General features: G+C 42.4%; 1 protein-coding gene across 1 annotated transcript in view; it reads left to right on the top strand.

Moving 5' to 3' along the window:
- ERBB4 (erb-b2 receptor tyrosine kinase 4) overlaps nt 1–19176 on the top strand; it is a 572997-nt gene that overhangs the window by 367638 nt on the left and 186183 nt on the right. The window lies entirely within an intron of this gene.

Genomic DNA, 19176 nt, shown 5'->3' with positions numbered 1-19176 from the left:
AGAAGGAAAAAACGGGTTGTTTTATGGGGTTTTTATTACTTAAGAACCTCCAGTCATAAATAATGGGTATGGTATTTGATCCAGCAGTGTGTAGGAAGTAGGAATCAATGTGAACTTCATTCTGGAACTGCAGCCTGTGGGTTTTCCCTCTCTGTGCTATATAAATGCAGAGTATTTCAGAACTCTGAGTTCCCTGCACAACTGCCCTTTTCTCTCCCTTTTTGTCTTTCGGAAGATGCTCTTTCTGTTTGTTGATATAACTAAACCAAAGAAAATGGTAACATTTTATTTGAAAGGCTTATAAGGTGTCATATTTGATAGAAGGCATGGGCTTGCATCCTTTGGACAATATACTTTTAGCAGAGCTTATGATGTTTTGGGTTGTGGGAGTTTTTTGAGCGGTGGTATGTACTCTTGGAATAAAGCAGAGCACAAAATTTTTCATACAGCCAGGAATTTATGAAGGTAGCAACAATGGCATGTGTAAGTGCATTTCATCCAGTCCTTTTGTTACAGCAACAGTGACATCTTAAACTGGAGAGGTTTTGGCAGAGGCTCCCAAGCACTGGGTGTTTCTTTATTTTGTTGTTATTTCTCCATTTGTTTTTAATGACAACCTCTGGCACTCTGACAGATGCCTTCTGTTTGCTACTCCAGAGAGCAGGCATGGCCCCTTGAGAGCTTGGCAAGACAAGAAAGGGGGTATGTGACAGGTGCTAGAGCAAAGGACATCATATCTGTACTGAGATTATCTCTACAGTATGAATCCCCTAGAGAAGCAAAGCTTTGGAAAAGACCACTTGCCTGCTTTAACCAAAAATGGGCATTTAAGCCCATGCCAGAGGCTGTTGTCCTAAATAAACTAGTGCTTGTGTCTTCTCATGTCATTTTCCATTCCCAACAACTTTTAAATTAGGTCCAATCTATTTATCTTTTTTTTTTTTTCTCCCCTGCTTAGACTTTTTAGAGGAATAATTTTTCATTCTTCTCAGACAGCTGAGTTGGAAATAGACTTTTGCAGGATGATGGTCCTGTCAGTGATGGAGAAATATGGAGTGTCAGGGTATGATGAAATATCTTCCAGTTACTCTGGCTTTCTCTGTGGGAAGCTGGCTAAAGGCCAATTGCAGTAAGCCCTGGAATATTCTCTAATTGATGAGTGAAAGCTCCCACCCCTGAGAAGTGGCACCAGGGTAGCATGTCAGCAGGTGTGGCTTAAAATCTGTCAGAAATTAAAATACTGCGTGCTTCCGTGGGACTGTGGGTGTGCAGAGGGATCAGAAAACAGAACTTGAACTCACTGAGAAGCAGGGACACTTTCCAGGGACCTCATTTTGACTCCTAAACCCAGCAGTGCATTCTTCATCTGCCCCAGATCCGAGTGGTTCTGAAATTCTGGTTTGCCAGAAAATAATTATTCTGATAAAATTCTGATTGCCACTAAATAGTCAGCAATAGCTTTTAGGGAGAGGCAGCTGAAATTTCCTGGGAGTTTTGTGTCCCATAAACTGGCAAACTCTCTGGGATTGATCATCTGGCATTCTAATTGCTGTGCGTATAAAGAGATGAAATCCCTCTAAAAGGAGCCACATGTAGTAAACTGAGGCAAACTGAAACCCAAAGAAACCAACTCTTTTGTGGTATGATGTTGGAATCCTAGATACTGAGAATTTTAAACTTCCTGTGCTAAAGGGCACAGACCCACAAGAAAATGCTGTATTTAACCTGAAGCTGTAAAAAAACTTCCAAAATTTATTAATAACACTAAGATTACAAATAAGTAGTTTAATTAAAAATGTGTAATATCACTAAGTAAAAGACTTAAAGTTTTAGAATATAACAATATATATAGAGCAAAATAAAAGTTTTAGAACAGTGACTATTCTCCTCCACCTTCTTCATGTGTTTAAGTATTTTTTTGTAATTAGATAGAAAAATCCACATTACAGACTTCAAGTGATTAGTTATTATGTTAAAAGTAAAAATAATTTGTGCAATTTCTTAATTAGATAGTTTAGCCTTAAAAGAGTCTTATAACAAAAATTAACAATTTTGTAGCTTATTAGTAAAATACTGTAAAACTCACAATAGTAATAGAAATAAAAAAATAATAAACATCTAAACCTAAACACAAATACTGTCTCAATATATGTAGTATAGTATATAGTATAGCGTGTGTATATATATATAGAGTATAATAACATGCACCAAGTCGCTTTTTAGGTTTTTCTCATTGATTATAGGCGTTATCTGCTTCATTAATTTAAGTACTGTTATTGTATCAATCAAGTTTTTTTCCAGTTCCTAATTGCCAGGCTGGGAGCTGATAACTAAGTTATCTTGACCAAGAAACAGTTCAGGAATGACAGTTATTTGGGTATTAATTAATTTTCCTAAAGGCTTTGATTAATTTAAAATCCACATGAGTCTCTTGTATTTATATTTGTCTTTTTGAGCATTTGACTGGCCTTTAAATGGGTCACTCCATTTTGTGCTAGTAATATATTAATACTATACATGAGCACTGATTTTCTGCAAATATAAATTTCAGTACTGATAGAAATACTTTCAAGTTTCCCAGGATGATTTTGTATTTGTTCTATGTAAAAATATTTTAAAGAGCAATTCAGTCAAATTAACACAATAGGTATTTCTGCAGAAGGTGCTGATAAAACCATTGCAGTGGAGTTAAATCTAGGTGTTATTTGAAGGGCTGCTTCTGCTGCTCATGGCTTTAATTTCTTGTCCTTGGTAGAAACTCTCATAGGCTATAGGAGGCAGTGAAAGACATTTCAGGTCATCCACATGGATTTTTCTGGTTTTAAGTGATACACAAGGAATTCACATGTGCAAACAATCACAGAAAACACATGGAAACATTTGAGAGCAACAGCAAAACATGTCTGTAGTCTTTGAGAAATCTCAATTGCATGGAGAGTGAAGAAACTCAAAGCCTAGAGTTAATTTTTCATTACAAGTTTCACCCCTTACATATTACAACTGTTTGGCACCGCCAGGAGCCAGACTCAAGCCAAAATATGGACTGTAATAATTTGTATAATTAGGCTTTGGTTGTTACAGCTGTTAGTTCAGTACCATGTAAGGAGACTGGATGTGTTTTATTTAGAAGGATGCTGACACATACACAGAGTTTTCTAGAAATTCATCAGGCACAAGGTTAATTACACAATGTATCAACAGACAAACAGAAACTTCTCAAGTCAGTACATCCCTCTGCAAACCCAGAGCCAAGTTAAAAATTAAACTCTTCTCTCTTTAATATGTATTTTGTCAAGCAGTGAGAGAGAACCACTGAAGAAATTCACGTTAACAAATCCCATCCAGTTTCTGCCGTGCCTCCTGTCTGACCCAACAGGCTCTTCACAAAATCCAAGCAAGGGATTCACCCTGAGTAAAGTTCAGCATAACCTTCAGCCAGGGGAAGCACATGAAAACTCTCAGGGCATGTCTGCTTTTTAGTTCAGTGTCTTGCTTGCTCAGGCAAAGAGTATTGGTTATTTAATGAACAGTTCAAAATTATTGGGAAAAAATTCTGAGGGAAAGAACAGCATGTTTTTTGTATCCCTTATTTATAGAGCCCTATCTGCTCTCCAGTTTCTCTGCATCCAGGATACTTGCATTGGATTAATTTCTGAGATAGGTATTATTGGAGGACTAATGATGATGATGATAATAATAATAATAATAATAATAATAATAATAATAATAACAGCATAGTATACCTCAGAGGGAAAAAAATCACTTTGAAGTTGCCTGTATGGAACACAGTTCTGTATTTTGTGGGACAGTGGCACATGCTGCTGATAATCAAAACTTCCCTCCATCAGTGGGATGTGGGTTTATCATTTTCTGATAGGCACAGTCGGTTGTGTATCTGTGTTCATGGCTGATTGATAGCCCACTTTAACAGCTGTATCAAGGGAAATGCTTTTGCCTATGGTGGCTTCTTCTTTATTGGATTTTTAAGATAGAAATTTAATAAATCTCAGTTTTAATTAACAAAGTAAATATAAAACTGAGTTATGGGTTTAAAGGGAAAATGTACAGGAACCCCATGACTGCACAGATCTGGGGTTTGTTTTCAGCCTTGAGACATGTTTAGTCTTCTCTTTATTCTTGTCTGGCAGAAATATTTCATATGCTAGGAAAGGTTAATTATTTCTATAAAGAAATCAAAATCATTGAAGTCAAAAAAAAATCCTTAATTTTTAATTATAGGTGGTTGTTTATCAGCTTAATGTTGTTCTCGTGTATTTGATATGTGGCCATATTATTATTCTTCTTCTGTCTTATTTTAAGAGAGTGCAGTGAGTCCCTTTATGGGGCTTTTTTCTAAACAGAAATTTCTTTAGATCCCTCTGAGTCCCTACTATGCATCTGGCAGGTTTAATTTTAATTTACAGTGAGGGTGCTACCTGTGGCTTGCTGGGGAGAAGCAGCTGGTGTTTGGTGCTTGCATTCCTCTGCTTGACCAGCCATCATCTCTGTGTCAGAGTTGGGAAATTAAACTCCAAGCCCAGGTTCAAGCTGGCTTGGACTTAAAGCACCTCTTCCATAACTCAGAAGCAGGTGCAGAAGAGCAACTGCAAGAGAGGTGTCAGCACCTGTGGCAGGGTCCACTGGGTCCTGGCAACACTGCCAGGGCACTCATAGAGATAATATTTTGTTTCCCAGACTGGTAAAAGTGTGACTCCAGAGGTCTCAGAGTGGCTGCTGGAGCCCTGGGCACTTTGTCCCTCTGGTGCCAAGTGCTGGCATGCAGTCAGGGACATTTCTCCTTTGTTCGCCTTAGGCAAAGGGGCAGGAGCTGGCTCAGGGTGAGCTGACACTGCTGCCAGTGGAAGGGCTTGGACAGGGGGAGGAGCCTGAGCTGGGCTTGCTTATCCAAATTCTTGCTGTCACCCAGCTGTTCTTCCCTGGTGAACCAGCCTGCCCCTTCCCAGACAGCTTCACACCTGGCACATTCACAGGAGAGATGGATACAGAGGGAGATGGTGCCCTCAGCTGGGGCCCTGAGCACTGAGTCCCATCCCAAAGATAGTGCTGCTTCTCCAGCCTTAGGAAAGGCACAGGAGGAACACAGCTTATTACCTGCAAAAATTCCTCAGCAATCCTAAGCTTCCCTGGGAAGTACCTGGCAGCTTTTGGGTGAAAAATAAACTTCTAAAAACTGCAGACTGGAGTTGGCAACACACGTGCGCCCTGTGAAGTGGCCCAGTGGGAGTTTTGTTGAACCACTGAGGGGTATTAAGCTAGAAGGGTTAGAAGGGTTAGCTTTGCTTCCCCAAAAAAAAAAAAAAAAAAAAAAAAGCGTCTTGCAAACACCCAAACCTGTAATTAAGTCCATAATTACTAGGATGGTTTTTAAGTGGATGTTGGTCCAATTCCTGTGAGAGTATGAGCTCTTCCCAAAATGCACATGTACCAGCACTGTCATTTCCAGAGATCACTCAGACAAAATGAGGAGACAGTTTCTAAGAAGGTGTGGTGAGGGTGGTTTGGGAGCCTTTTTATTTTCCTCTCCTGTCACTGTGTTCATGGAATTGGTTATTTTCTCCGAGCACCCACCCAGGTGCTCAGCGTGTGTGGGACTGTGTCTGGGAGACTGGCTGGTAAATTTGACAGGCTTTTTATTATCTTTATTTTCATTTAAACATTGACATCACATCTCATTGCCTTCTCTTGGCTGTAATTAAAGATCCTGTGGAATTAAGAAGCAGTAAATTCCTTGAGATTTCAGCCTTGGGAATTTGCCCAGAGGCACACAGCTTACAGGCCTTCACTAGGCTTCACTTTCCTGGAGTCACCTCCCCCTCCCCTGCCTCATCCAAGCCTTTGTAAAAAGGAAGCATCTTTTCAGTTTTGCTAATTAATTGCTCTTGCCAGCCAACAGATGTTTGTAGCCTTTGAAGACCAGGCATAGCAAGGTTTATAACTTCTGCAGCCTTACACTGCCTATGCAATTTGAACAAGGACACCTGAAGCTCAAGGGAAAGGCAGGTTATTAAAGAAAAATAAAGAGTTACAATAATTCCAGGAACACCCTCCCTCCCTATACCGGATTGGATGAATATTCCCATTCCTTTAACAATATTTTTAACATTCTGGGCATGGTGCTCCGTGGACTGAGAATGAAATTACCATTCAGGAGATCTTGTAGAATTATTTATTTGTTTATAATTTGTGATCTTAAAGGCTATGGTAAGAGAAACCACAAAGATAACCTTGGGCAGTGCAGGGGAAGAGATTCAGGCTTGAATCTGACTTAGCTGAGCCCTGAGGCTGGGAGAGGAGTTGCTTTGGCTCCCCCTCAGCAGCTCTGCTCACACTCCATGGGCTGTTCAAATGCTCCCCCTCTCTTGTGTGGGGTTATTTGGGAAGTCCTTCGGCAAAAAAAAAAGACCAATATTTGTTCTTATTGCTAAGGATAGCAGTTAGTACAGCAGAATTGGTGGGTCAGGGCTCTTGATCTTCCCTCCTGTTGTCTACATTATTAAAAATGATCTCACTGAAACAAACACCATCAATCAGTGCCAGCTGCAGTTTAGCAGGAGTGTAGACAAGGACAAACCACACATTTGCTGCCTGCAAAGAGAGACTGTTTGGGCTGGTTTAACTGCAGTAGAACACTGGAAGCAAACTGATCCTTTTGCCAGGAAGAATATATATTCTGCTATCATATGTGACCAGGAAGGCAACCCACACTCCTGGATACAGAACAGGAATGGATCAGAAAATGCCACTACTGAGAGCTGAATATGTCCTGTTAGTGAAGACATAGATCTCACTGCAGTTTTACTTCTGTGTCACAACAGGCCACAGCATCTCTCCTGATCTACTGCAGCATCACTTTGGGTTCACTGCAGTTCCTCTGCTAGGGGAAGAAAGGGGTGTCTTGAGTAAATGTTTGTAGCCATCAAATAGGATGGAAGTAAAGAAAGAAGGGTTTTTGTAGGCACACAGTTTGTGGTGATTGGGAGTGGGGCTGGCCCAGCCTCATCCCCAATGGGCTACAGCTGTGCAGCACAGGTGAATGACATTGAAGGTAACGAGCCAAGGAGTGTCCAGGGGCACTGAGCAACCACCAAAGGGAGCAGAGGGCACACAGGTGCCGTGCATCAACAGGAGGGGATAAAAGGCTGGGCTGAAGAACAACAAGGGCAGATGCTTGCAGCCTTCTGAAGTGCCGTGGTGTTACTGTGTATGGGCAGGTGCCTGAAGCCTTCTGAAGTGGTGAGGTGTTGCTGTGTATGGGCAAATGCTTAAAGCCTTCTGAAATTGTGTGGTGATACTCTGTGTATTGTGGCTGTCAGCTGTGACAGGTTCTCATTTTTGCTTTTAAAAGCCAGAATGGAGGGTGAGGTGTTGTAAAAATTAGGATTGGTGGAGGATGAGAAGGGCTCGTATTTAAGAGCAGCTGGAAGAACTAGGGGACACTCGAGGAGAGTGATGGTGGTCTTAAAACAGGGAATGCACTCATCCTGAAGTATCTCTTGTGCTTAGCACTTTGTCACCCACTGCTTTAGCTCCCTGTATCCAAAGTGGTTATTCTGGCATGAATTCACATGTGCTTATTTTCCTCACCCAAGTATCTGGTTCAAGGTTAATAGTTTGTCACAGTTTGATGCTAGCCAAACACCAGGCACTCATGAAAGTCACTCACTCACCCTCCCCTACCAGGAGGAGAGGAGAGGAAAAAAAAAAAAAGAAGAAAAGCTTCATGAGTTGAGATAAGGACCGGGAAAAAACACTCCAAGGGCAGAACAGGCTTAACTTAAAGGTACAAAGTGAACTTTTTACTAACAGAGTTAGAGGAGGATAATGAGAAGTAAAATAAGCCTTTAAAACACCTTCCCCCCCCAAGTCCTCCCTCCTTCCCACCTGTGGGACAACTCAGGGAGACAGCATGGGGAAGTTTGGTCAGTTTGTCACCTGAGGTTTTCTTCTGCTGCTCTGGGGAGGAGTCCTTCCCCTGTGACACCGTGGGGTCCCTGCCATGGGACACAGTTCCCTGTGAACTCCTCCAGCATGGATCCCCTCTCCTGAGCAGCACTCCTGCCCAAACTGCTGCAGTGTGAGTCCCTCCCACGGGCAGACAGTCCTGCCCAAACTGCTGTGCCGTGGGTCCCTCTGCCACGGGGTGCAGTGCTGCAAGGACAGGCTGCTCCAGCCTGGGAGCAGGGCCCCTCTCTCCACTGGGGCTCCCACTGGAGCACAGCCTCCTCCAGGCATCCACCTGCTCTGGCACCGGCACCTCCCCAGGGGCTGGGGGTGGATCTCTGCATCCCCACTGGATCCCCAGGGGCTGCAGGGGCACAGCTGCTCCACCCTGGTCTCACCACAGCCTGCAGAGCAATCTCAGCTCTGGCCCCTGGAGCACCTCCTGTCCCTTCTTCTCCACTGACCTTGGTGTCTCCAGGTTGTTTACCTCACCTGTTCTCACCTCCTCCTCTTCTCTGGCTAGAAGAAAAACTGTCCCCCACTTTGTTTTGATTTTCTTCTTAGGTATGTTATCACAGAGGTGTTACCAACCTCTCTAACTGGCCCAGTTTTGGCCAGCAGCATGTCCATCTTTGGAGCCATCAGGGATTGACTCCATCAGACTCAGTGGAAACTTCCAGCAGCTTCTCACAGAAACCACCTCTGTGCCCCCCCCCCACTATGAAAAACCAGGCTGTGGAAAACCAGCACATAGTTTAAAGAAAATTAGCCCGAATTCTGGATTTTTTTACATAGCAGCCACATTGTATTGGTTTCCACTGTTTCACTGTTACCTTATGACAGATGCACAGAAAACAGCCATAATAAGGTCAAACAAATTGGTCAGATGTGATCATCACAGAAAGCATGTGAGTTTTGGGGATGGAGAACTGTTAGCAGGAATGTGTTATCTGTGTTACCACAGGGTCTGTGGCTCAGCCATATAGATGGGCTCCCTGACACGCCATCAGATCTGAAACCTGATTGAAATGTGCCTTCAGAAGCAAGAAGCAGGGCTGACAGAGACCTCTTAGCAATTATGGCAGTTAAAGGGGAAAAAATAGCAGTTGGGATAGTAGAGGCTCAGACCTCCTCAAACCTGTGAACTTACAAAGAAGGCCTTACTGATTACTGGCTTAACATGCATGTTCCTCACTTTACAGACCTTCTTTTGGTTATCTGGCTGTCCCCAGCCACAGCACTGGGAGGGCAAGTGCAATCTAAGGTCTTAGAGATTGTAGGAGCCAGGAGTCCCTCCACAGTCCTCTGTGCAGGAGGAGGATTTTCAGGTCATTTGCCTAGTTTCAGCACAGGAGAGTCAGGGAAAGGCAGAGGCACCTCCTAACTCAGACAAATTTCAATGAAAATTCCTGTTTCAAGAGTCTGCACTGTATCTCAGGAGAGGTTAACAGCATGGCATAGAAATGTGAGAGCATACTTGAACAGATCCCATCCAGAAATTTTAAGCTCAGCAGACACAGACTCCTCTTTTGAGCCCAGAGAAAAGATTAGTTGGGTTATGCAATTGCTGGAGCTGGCATAAAACCAGCTGCATGGCAATTACTAGCCTGTATGCAAATACTTGTACTGAAATTCAGGATGCAGCTGGACGCGGGTCTGGGCACTCTTCCAGGATTATTCCCAGCCACATTATGACAGTTTTGAAAGAGAAGGGCTCTATGGAGCCAGTAATTTTTTACAGCCTTTCAGAACATGGAGGAAAGTACCACTACATCCAGATCTTGACTATTTTTTTTTTCAAAGAAAGAAGGAATTTCTGCCTGTTGATGCCAATCAGGATGTACTTGAGGCACTTGCACTCCAAGACAGAAGGCCATCAGTCTGTTTGCCAAGTTTAAGGCCTGAGTGCCAGATGTGCTTGGGATAGAAAGCAGCCTGCTTGGTTTGTTGGAACAGAGTTGGAGAATACACCACCAGATAATGCCAGAGCTGAAGCTCCTGGGGGTGCTGCAGGGAAGCCCTGCTGCATTCAGATGCCCCTGACCCTGCCTAGGTTTCTGTTCCTACTGCTGCTTGACTTCCATGTGGAAAGCTGGCCTGGATGCAGCAGCACTGCCAGACAAACTGCCATGCAGCATTCACTCTCATAGACAGAGCTGATGCCAGGAGAAAAGGGATGTGGCAGTCTCACATATCGCAGCTGATGGAAGGGATAGACTGAGAGCTGCCACCAGCACGCATTAAATATGATTTGATAATTTGATCAAAATATTGTATAGCAAATGTGCTGGCAAGGAGAGGCTTTTCAATGCTTGGGTCTGTCTTGCTAATACAAAAGTGAATCAGTCAAAGAATGCAGCCTCATCCTGGCTGAAGAAATGAGGTGACTATCCTGTGAGGAGAGAACTTGGTGAAAACTTCAGGGGAGAAAATAAAAGGAAGTTCTCTCAGTACTATTTCTCAAATTTGGCCCACAGAGATGATGTGACATGTAAGATGGTCTAAGTGGAGAGATGGTTTCTTTTTGGGTTCTGTTTGCCTCAATGGACCTCCTATTTATTACATGAACCCAAGCATCAGTTTCCTCTTTTTATGCCCTGGAGCAGGACTCTCCACTGCTTCCCTATATTTCTTCAGATTCTCTTGAATGTTGTCTGCCTGCCCTTGACATCAGGGAAGGAAGGAGGTGGAGTGAGTCCCTGTTGGAGCAGAGGGTGTGTCTTACACCAGAACTCTGAGCAGTCAGAGGTGAAGGAGGATGGTTAAAGAATGCATCTGCAGTCTCTTCACCCCCTGGACACCTGGAATGGTGGCTCACTGAAGAGTTTGTGGGGGAATCTGCAGCTGGTGGAGAAGCCCTGGAGGCACTAGGAAGCTCTGCTGGCAGCAACACACCTTGTTGTAGGGCTGTGGGGGGATAGAATATAAGAAAATAAAGATAGTGCAGAAAGTAATCTCCCCTCTAAGGAGTTGAAGCTGGGCCAATTACCAAAGATCAGGAGCAGGCCTGGCTTAAACGGGCCACAGCTGTGACCAATGAGAAGTGTGCTATAAAAGAGTGGGTTGGCTGGTGGAGAAGGGAACGGGAGTCAGCTGGCTGCTTTGTGAAGAGGAACGAGTCAGTGTTCTGAGGAGCTGCCCACGAGAAAACACCAAGAAGATATGAAACTTTTGTGATAAGGAGATAACAGTATGGAACTTTTGCAATATGATGACAACATAGGGCCACTTACCTGGAGAAACATTCAAGTCACAGCAAAAGCTCTGGAGAAATTATGAGGAAAAATGAATGTGAAACAACTGTGGTGAGTCAGGAAAGGTGGTTTGGTTGTGTGTCAGCTGATCAGTGTGATGCTGTAGGGCATTTTAAGAGGGCACACAAAGTGACACTGAGGTCTGTTCAGCCTTCACTGAACAAATTTGGAGGGTGCCTGATGCAGAAAACAAGGGTTGTGTTGTGAAAGACAGAGACAAGGCAAGCGCTGATACAGCTGCTTTGGGTCATTACACCAGAGTATGTCCTGTAGGATGCTCACTGTTAAAGATACCCCAGCACTGGAATTTATTTCTGCTGTCAGGTTATCTGTCAGAGCCTCCAGGCTTTCAGGAGCCTGCTGGGATGCCAAGGAGACTTTGCCCTTTTGGTGCACCCAGTGCACAGCACATCATCACCGCTTCTGCTCTTTTTGGGAGCAGGCAGAGGAAAGATGGTTTGTTTTGGATTCAGAAGGTTTTAATGATGTTTGAATGGTCAGATGTCCACAGCTGGGTCTCCTGGCTAAAATCCACACTCGGAGGTGTGTTTTTTGGAACAGCTGGAAGGAAAGCACTGCCCAGGAGTGGTGTGTCATCAGAAGAGGCACACAGCAGTACCCTGTAGAACCAGCTTGCCTTTTCATGAGGGTGCTCCTGTAACTGGGACTCAGGTATCCCCATCAGGGAGAGCTGGCATACCTGAGGATGAAGTCATGGCTGCTGTGAATGAGATGAGTGCTCATTCCTGGCTGTTGGCATATTGCTGCTCTTACTGAGCACCAGAGTGTCTTCTGTGGTGAGCCAGCCATGTGTCACTCTCTCCCTAGACAGTAATTTGAAACTCATCACTGATTCTGTCCAGTGACTTAAATAAATGCAATTTTCTTTTTGCTAGCTAAAAATCAGAAGATTGAAGGGCAGTAGTTTTGTCATTTATCTTAGTCCACATGACCCTTTTGCATGTAGTGGGGGACAGTGGCAGTGACACAGGTTCTGTATTTCAAATACTGCAGCATGTCTTTATACGTGGACATGATGTGCTTTTAAATATATGTCAGTTTCCAGGTGTGTGTTTTGTATCACCAAATGCTTACCAGTAGGTAAAAATTTAAAATTAACTATACTTTCATAAAAATTGGGAGAATGGATTGCTAATGGAGTGTTGTGAGTACTGTGGTAGTAGATGATTAATAACTTAGAAGGACAAAATAACTTGGGTTGGAAGTAGTATCTGGAGGTCATCTGGTCCAATCTTCTGCTAAGAGCAAGGTAACTATAGACAAGAATCAGGTTGTTCATTGTTTATGAAAATCTCTAGAGATGGAGATAGCACCAGTTCTCTGATCAGTCTGCTCCTGTGCTTCTTAAGCACTCTCTAGCTGGGAGCAATATTTTCTCAGTTCTAATCAGTGTTTCCCGTGTTGCAGCTGGTGCCTGTTGCCTCTTGTCCTTGGGCACTTCTGAGAAGAGTCTGTGTTCCCCTCTAGTCTTCCTGCAGGCTGCAATTAGAGGTCCCCCCTTCCCAATCATTACTTCTTCAGGCTTGTTCTGTCTCTTTCCCTGACTTGGAGCAAACCACAGGAAGCCCCTTGGATTGTTCCAGTTGTAAGGTTTAAATCTGTTAATCTACCTGTCAAGCCCATGAATTATACTGAGTAAACTGTAACTCAAGGCACTTGGCTTCTAACACCAGGTTCAGAATTTGACTGGACAAAGTGAGGCAATTAGCATCTTGTCCTGAAAATTAATATCCCTGTAATAGAGCCAGTATATTACAGGAAAGCTCCTCCTGCAAAGTCAACAGGGTCAAACAGCTTTTGAAAAGCTCATGAAGGGAAAAGAATGAGGTGGGTAAAGCTGTAAACAGGTAGTGCTGCTCCTGCAGTTACCATCTGCAAAGGAAACGGCAGAGCTGGGGCTGGTCAGACAGTGTCTGACTGGTTATTTAACATCAGGGACACGTAATGCTGATGGCAGGGGCGTGGTTAACAAAAGTAGCATTGATTTGAAGCTTCCTCCTCAAAGCAGAGTAATTATTACACAGTAGAAAACCTCCTCCAGGGTGGAGGGGAAGGGAATGATTTAGATGTGAACCTAGGCCTGGGTACTTCAGGGAATTAAGATCCAAGTAGGCAGAAGCTACTGTGGTCACTGGAAGTAAAGGGAGAAAGCATTAAGATCAGTGAATCTAGCAGGATTAGGGGCACAGACCATTTCCTGTAGCACAAGCCAAGTGTATTGAGTAAAAAAACCCCAAAAATTACACTTCAGAACAGGACTGTTTCTGATGAGCAGAAGCACATCTTAAACTGAGTTCACACCCAGGTGTTTTCTTCCCTTTTGGGTGGGTGTAGAGGTTTTGTGTTACTTGTTGGATTGAGCTGGTGCTACTCTCTTCTGCAGTATTTGGGATCACTTTGTCCCTGCACAGAACCCTTGGGGGCCATGTCTGAAACATCTTGTGCCCAGTGGCCACAGGGTGAAATGGTGTCCAGCAGCCTGACACAGACCTGCACACACACACACAGGCACTTCCCAAAGAAAAATGTGATCGTGGAACACATCTTGTAACTCTGGGGTGTTCATCCCAAAGGGCTGGATATTTTGCAGTGTTTTTTTCCTTTTACAGAATTAACCAGCCAAAACCAGGACACCAGGCAAATGATTTGGTGTCTTATTAAATAAGGCTATGAAAAGGAAGAATTTGAGGCATGCACAGACAGAGGAATAATCCAAGTACAAATGTCTTTTCTGGCTGAACCTGTTCATGAAACAGATTCCCTTTGGGGAGATGGCTACAAAAGAGTGGCCCAGAGCCTGTTGTCCTGTAATGAAGTAGCTAAATGGTTGCAAGAACCCTGTGAGCCTGTCTTCACCTATCTTGGTGGTGGTAAGGGTACCCCATCCAACTCAGTGAAAGTTAATCAAATCAAAATCCATTTTTATTTAAGCAGCAAAACAGGGAGCTAGGATTCGATTTATGTTCAGGTTCTACAATAAGTAAAAATATTATGCTCAGGTTCTACAACCCAGTGTTCTTAGTTATTGAGCAGTTGGAAGTACAAACCCACAGGCTGCACATAACACTGATTGCTTTTGATAGAAATAAAGAATATCTTGCTGTTACCATCAAGCCTTGAAACTGACTTCCAGCTAATGACCCAAATAAACTGTACTTGAAATTGTATAATTGAGATCGAAGGCTGTCTGGGCTTCTGCTTGGGATATAGATTCCACATCCATGAGCTTTTGAGTATGGTCATTGAGCTGAAATGGAGAAGGTTAAAACTCTCATTTTCATTACCAAACACCCCCATCTCCCAATACAAATGTGACATTTCAATTTTGCACAGTCCAACTCTTCTTAAATCATCTGTATAAAAACTTCAGATCTTGATTGATGATGGATGAGCTATTGTCTCCTGAAGCACCCAGTTCTCATTACCCTTTAAGACAGAGCTTATTAATGATAGACCTGAAGTGCTTTCCCAGTGGGTCATCAGCAATGAACTGTGCTGAGGGCTCAAAAGACTTGGTTTGGCATGAAATTTACAGGCCTAAGCTGTTTTCAGATGATGCATTCAGCATTTGGGGTAAAATAGGAGAAGGGATCCCCATCATGGGGTGCTTATGGTAAAGATGCAGCACTGTCAACCTGCAAAGGTGCTTCAGCCCTGGTGAGGCTGGCCTTGGGAATTCAGGTGTCATCAGCATGTGTTGTGTAATACACATGCAGGATATACCTGCATGTGATGGAGTGTAAAAGACAGCTGCTTCCTTCATGCCAATCAGCTTGAAAGGTGTAAGATATATTCTGGTTTGCTTTTGAAGTGGTTAGAGTGGACAATGTCCTACAGTTTTTCCTAATTAATTCCCTCCCCTTTGCCTGCCCACTTCAGAGCTAGTTCTTTTCCCTCTCACCATGCCATCTTCCAGTTCCTAGTGCCAGCTTTTTGTAGAGAAGAGCTTTTAATTTGCAACCTGGAATAGCAATAGCCATTCTATAACCATTTTTGTAACAATTTTAGAAGCAGATTCTACAGCTAAATAGATGTTTACAACCCCCACTGTATATAAACATACATGAGTAACTTTCACTCCAGGATACATTACAGAATGAACATGTTTTGCCAATTTAACCCACGTTAGAGATTGGATAGCAGACCATGAGGGATTACACTGTACACCAAAAAAAAAAGTCAGCTCAATAAAATGCCCTTTTAACAGATGGAAGAAGAAAAGTGGTTTCCCTCTCTGATCTAAGCAGACACCACCCTTGCAGAGCCAGTGTCCCTTTGCAGTGATTGTATGCTTCTGGTTGCTGATAATGCGTTTTCAGTGACTTCAGTCAGACTCTGAGTCCCTTTTTGAGCTTGGCAGACTAAGTATGAGGTGGTGTACCTGTCTGTGTTCCTGGCACTTCAGTGTGAGGTGCTTGTGTTTCTTGGTTGCCGGAGTCCTGTACATTTCCATTTCTCCTGTTAGCATTGTATGGTAGGTTACCAAAGTCTGTGGGAATGTTTCACTAGGCTAATGAAAGCAAGAAAATAACAGCTATAATAACAGATAATACATTTCTGATTTAGATTCCTGAGTAAATAACCATTTAAGAGAAATTTAATAATACGCAGTTATAAGTTCCCCACAATCAGTTGGGACGAATAAGCAAAATAATGACAGAATTCAGTGGCAAGGACATGCTGATTTATTTTTGTGTAACTTTGGTTGCAGAATTATACTGCTTTTAAGCCAGTATAGTAGTTCAAATAAGGAAGATAAGATTTGTCATTCAGAATCAAGTGGCAGAAGCCCTTGGTGCTGCTCCTTTGCTCAGGGCAGGGGGCTGCAGCCCTGGTGCCAGACCAGGAGATCATGGTACTCTGAAGTGTTACACCTTCCAGAAAGATGTCCAAAGTTGTCTGGCACCTCTAGGAACTCTCTTCCCAGTGAAAGCTAGTGGGTCTTGTGCTTAGAAATTCCCTTTTGCACCTTCATGTCCCTGAGCAGGGTGGAAGCCCAAGGGTAGCACTTGCTGATAGCAGGGTCATACTTGCACTAACAGTTTTCCAATGTCACAAAAAATTGCTTCAGAAGACAAAAATACTCACCCCCAAATGGTATTTAAAATATGTTTCACTCTGAGCAGTCTGGTTTGGGGTTCTTTGGCAGGAACTGGCTTCTTTGTTCACAAAATTCACTCAGCGACTTGGCATTTTCTCTTCTGCTCCAGCCTTGGAAAAAGCTGAGCACAGAGGCACCTCAGGTGTTGCATACAGGAGAAAAAAAACTCTTTTTGCCTGGCTTCCATTGCTGCCTGCACAGGCAGAGATCCTGCCTTTCTCCTCCTGTTCATTGTTTAACTTTATCTCTCACTTTCAGGGCTGTAAATTAAAATGAGATGATGACTTTATGATGATGAGTTCATTATACAGCAGCTCTATTGTATATTGATTACAGTTGTGCTTCATTTGCTTAACATGTAGCAGAGTTTATTAGCTCTTCCCAGGCATTGTTCTTGCTAAGAGAGGGCAAAGAAGTGCAAAATGCATTTTGAGTTGAAGTCATTGAAGCCAATTCATCTGTGCCGATTTACACACACAGAGGACTTGGTGTAAAGAAAAGGAAGATGGCAGGTTGGATTGGGAAGGTGGAGTGGAAATGAATCTGGGGCCCAGAGAGCAGGAAGAGTCAAATACAAGTGCTCTAAAGCTTGTACTAAACCTAAAGTTTGAACCTAAAGCTAGAATCTAAAAGTTGAACTCAATGCTGCTTAATATCTACAAGAACCCACCTTGGATATTACTCAGGTTTGTTTGCAACTTAACCTGGAAACTTTAATTCTGTCACTAGTAAAAGATGGTGCAGTGCAGGGAAATTGGAGGTACTGTATCCCATTTTGGGGAAAAAGCAGCAGAAATAGCACTTGCTATTCGGTGATGAGGCAAGTCAGAGCATTTTTTGTGGTTATTTTTAGTAAATCACAGTGGAAGGTGTTGGCTTCCCTGAAGTATAGCATATGATACCCTTCCTGGTTACCTTTATGCTGAAAAAAATTATCTTTCTCCACAAATTAAAACTATTAGAATTACTTTTAGATTAAGATCCTGCTATACAAGAATGTGTCAAAGTTCCTAAGAGGAAAGAAACTTGGATAGGTATTGTCATGGGGGGATGCTCTTGATTCTCAGAAATTTGGCTTGTTCTGTGTGCCAGCTGACAGAGGAGTTAAGTAGAATTGTGTGTGGGAAATGGACTTGCAGAGAATTTTCAAAGCTTATAATGCATTGTAATTAGAAAATAGTTGGCTTCTGATTGTGATGGCATGAATCTGTATTATGTCACCCTTCACATGAGACTGAAAATAGAATAAAGGTTTTTAAAACCTCTCAGTTACCCCATCTCTAAGTAAAAAAAAAAAAAAAAAAAAAAAAACAACAACAACAAAAAAACCCCCAAAAAACTTAATCCAACGATTGTGTGTGTGTTTAAGAAGCTATAAATGCAGATTTTACAGTTTTTCATTGTTTTTCTGTTCTTTTTAATCAAAATCTGGGCCATAATGGATTAGGTAATTCAGTATAGCTGAGGCAACACAAAAAATCATTTCTGATCATGATTTTAGGTGTTATTCTAAGTCCCCCTTTCTCCCCAGAGCAAAATTGTTAACAGATGCTGTATGTTTTGGTTTTTTTTTTCTGTGATCATAAGAATATTATACAGACAGATCATTGCTATATCTCTAATCTGGACTGTTTTTCTGTAGCAGATTATTATCATTGTTCTCATTTATAAGTCCCTTTTCAATGAAAAGCCAAGCTTTTAAACCAGAGGTTTCTAAGAAATACTAATACTGATTAATATGGTGAGAAGATGTATTTACAGATGATCCTTTATTTAATATACTCCTTGACTGGGAGTTGCTTCATTTACATTCTGTGACCTGTAAACCCTGAAATTTAAGAAAGAAATAAAACACAGTCATTCCTTCTGTGGTGTACGTAAAGGTTTGCATTCCCACTACAGCTTTTAAAGGTTTTTGGGGCAGATGAGGATTCTCAGACTACCTTAATCAGGAATTTCATAGTCAGGAATTATTCTTCATGTCTCTGTGTGGCACTCCTGGCTCTACAGCACCACTTCGTGTCATTCCAAGGTGTCATTAGTAACTAACCTTCAGCATTTCTCTGCTGAGTCTTGAAGCTCTGACACTGGAGGTTTTAGACTCATAGTTCCTGTTAACTTTCATCAAAGTCACAGGCATTGTCTCCTGCTTTGGAAATAAAAGACAGGTTAAGTAGAGGAATTGTGAATTAGAACAAGGGTTTAGGGGGCAAAAAAAAAAAAGTTTTTGATGCAGAGGAAAGCTTGATGCTATAGCAAACATCTGTAAGATCATTTTCATGTTAAGATTTCATGAATCAAGTCTTCAGACACAGGGCAACAGAGCAGGTTTCTAAACAAACTGCTATAAATACGAAAATAAAAAGAAAATACGAAAACCCCAACAAAACACACAAAAGACCCACAACCTAAGAAGAGCCCCAAAACTTTTAACTGTTTAAAAACCATCTCTAACACAAAGCTCCCAGCAAGTCATGTCAATCAGAGTTTTGGATCATAGTGTTTGAGATTTGGACTGTTGCTTGGAGTATTTGGGTGTTTTGGATGATGGTATTACAGCAGCACAGGCTCTAATATAACATCTTCCCCAGATCTTGTGCTGACTGGCCCCTTCTTGTGTCCTGTGGGCTCATCACAGCACAGTTCTTTATTGTAAGTTTTAAGCCTTTCTGCAAATTAATGAAATGCAGTATAATGTGATTGATTGCTTGTGTTTTTCAAGTCATTTAAGTGTTGAAGGTTATTTTATCCACAAAATACAGAACTGTTCCATATGTGATCACACTGGAACAAAAAGTAAACAACTGTGTGTCAGTCTTCATCAGGTTTCTTCTGCAT

Source organism: Pyrgilauda ruficollis, unplaced genomic scaffold, assembly GCF_017590135.1.
Source record: "Pyrgilauda ruficollis isolate IOZ18807 unplaced genomic scaffold, ASM1759013v1 scaffold83, whole genome shotgun sequence".
NCBI classification, from domain to species: domain Eukaryota; kingdom Metazoa; phylum Chordata; class Aves; order Passeriformes; family Passeridae; genus Pyrgilauda; species Pyrgilauda ruficollis.
The sequence above is the reverse complement of the archived record's forward strand: the minus strand, read 5'-3'. Positions and strand labels throughout refer to the sequence as shown.